The sequence below is a fragment of the Octopus sinensis genome, linkage group LG5, assembly GCF_006345805.1.
Source record: "Octopus sinensis linkage group LG5, ASM634580v1, whole genome shotgun sequence".
Taxonomy (NCBI): domain Eukaryota; kingdom Metazoa; phylum Mollusca; class Cephalopoda; order Octopoda; family Octopodidae; genus Octopus; species Octopus sinensis.
The window spans coordinates 127,517,525-127,520,024 of NC_043001.1; positions in this window are offsets into that span (position 1 = coordinate 127,517,525).

Genomic DNA, 2,500 nt, shown 5'->3' on the forward strand with positions numbered 1-2,500 from the left:
AGTGTCTCTTTATTGTATTGTAAGGGGCTGGGACATGGCGAACAACAGTTAAGTCAAATAAGCAAATACAATCATTCATCAACAGATGCTTGCGTAGTATACTTAAAATTAGATGGCCCGAAATACATAAGCAATATGGAGCTATGGCAAAGAACAAATGAAGTTTCGATTAGGGAGCAAATATTTAAGAAAAAGTGGAAGTGGATTAGTAGTACAATTAGAAAAGAAACACCAAATGTACCGAAAAGTGCTTTACAGTGGAAACTGGATGGATATAGGAGAGGTAGGACTAAGAACTCGTGGCGTAAATCAACACAAAAGGAACTAGAGAAAGGGGGACATTCATGGCAGAGTATAAGTACAGAAGCTAAAAATTATGCGACTTGGAATTCAACTATAAGTGACCTATACTCCGCGTTGGAGGGTTAAAGGCAGGGAAAAAAACTAAATAAATAAAGTGTCTCTCATACTGATATTTCTTAGTTTTGCATTTCACACTTTTCCTTAATAGATGTAACTGATTGTTCTACTCCATGTTACTTGCAGTTAAAATGTTTCTCATCATTATGAGATACTTTGTATAATAAATTATTGATAAAAAAATCCCTACAAAATGGAAAATGACAAGGTTTCGGAATACGCATCCAACCGCAACCGTTAATATTTCTGCGTTTCAAATTCAATAATAATTTCTTTAAACGTATAATTACATCTGTAGATAAAGAAGTACAAATATTTGTTTCTAAAATCTCCAGTTACTTGGAAAGATAAGCTTTAGGTAAAATTAAAACAATAAAATTATATTTTAGTATAACGGTTTTTCCATCGCTAACATTTTGTATTTCTTTCATTCATAGGCTTCTCCCCCCTCACCCTCCATGAGTTTCCTATGTCTGATGTAAGATATGAATGGCGATAGCAGGTCGAGCGATCAGTCAGAGGCCACCATGTTGGCACATCAACAGATAAATCACATTGTAAGTGGTCGAAAGCCAAAGCTTTGCAGTAGCTTCATCCTCGTGCATGACTCAAATACTCTTAGTAAATCATCACGTCACCCACTGAAACTAAACCAAACAGCTAAACTTTTGCGCTTTTTATTAATTTTTAAAAAATTTTTAGGCGAGATGAAAGGACAGTTCCCATAACCTTTTTTAGCCGCTTTGGGGGCACTCCTAGACTGGTAAGAATAAGGAAGGTATTTTCAAACGGGAAACCTGGCCCGAATGATTACAACAAAGTGTACTCCTCTAAAAGCACTTAAAGTCACGCGTTAAGTTTATCACCCAAACAGACCATGGCCGGATTTGAACTCTGGGGCGCAAAGAACAATAGCCAAGAAATCTATATTAAGAAATGTAAATACGTTAAGGGAGGAGCTAGCTAGCCCGTCCCTCAGAAATGGTATGCAACCTGGAACCGTTTGCTGACTGACTGATGTGTGGTGGAAGCACTCCGTCGGTTACGACGACGAGGGTTCCGGTTGATCCGAATCAACGGAACAGCCTGCTCGTGAAATTAACGTGTAAGTGGCTGAGCACTCCACAGACACGTGTACCCTTAACGTAGTTCTCGGGGGTATTCAGTGTGACACAGAGAGTGACAAGGCCGGCCCTTTGAAATACAGGTACAACAGAAACAGGAAGTAAGAGTGAGAGAAAGTTGTGGTGAAAGAGTACAGCAGGGATCACCACCATCCCCTGCCGGAGCCTCGTGCAGCTTTTAGGTGTTTTCGCTCAATAAACACTCACAACGCCCGGTCTGGGAATCGAAACCGCGATCCTATGACCGCGTGCCCGCTGCCATAACCACTGGCCCATTGCGCCTCCACTGACTGATGTGTAGTAGAGAACGGAATGGAAAAATAGAAGACGCGATGCACTTGGATGAAATGACGATGACCAGAGCATGCAATCAGCGCTGATCTGGGCTGAACAATAACAACTATCTTCCGTCCATAATCTAGGCGGCCAATTGGTAGAACCGCTAAAGCATCAGATAGGTTGATTAGCAGTAAACGTTTCGGCTCTCTGCTCATGAGTTCAAATCCCAGCAAGGTCACCTTTGCTCTTTACCGTTTGGGGTTCGATGTATGAAGTGGCAGACTTGCACAGGAGTTGATTCCTCTGTTTCTCTCGCTCTTTCTTTCTGTCTATCTCTCTTTCAGAAAGAAAGTGGGTGCGATCATTCTTGGAGAGGTGTTGCCTCCGACAAGTCTAAATATGCCCAAGCGAGTCGTCTGTCACTAAGATACCTTTAAGACCTCATCAAACAGTTTAAAGCCTAAAGCGCTACTTGATAAAAGCTACTTGATACGTTATGGAGTGTATTCACTCCATAATGCATCAAGTTGGTCTGAAACACTTTCGTACACCATCTTGAAATACGCTTAACATCGAATTCCTGAACAAACCGACAATATTCAGATATTCACTTATTCTCTTACTTGTTTCAGTCGTTTGACTGAGGCCATGCTGGAGCACCGCCTTTTATATAGCAA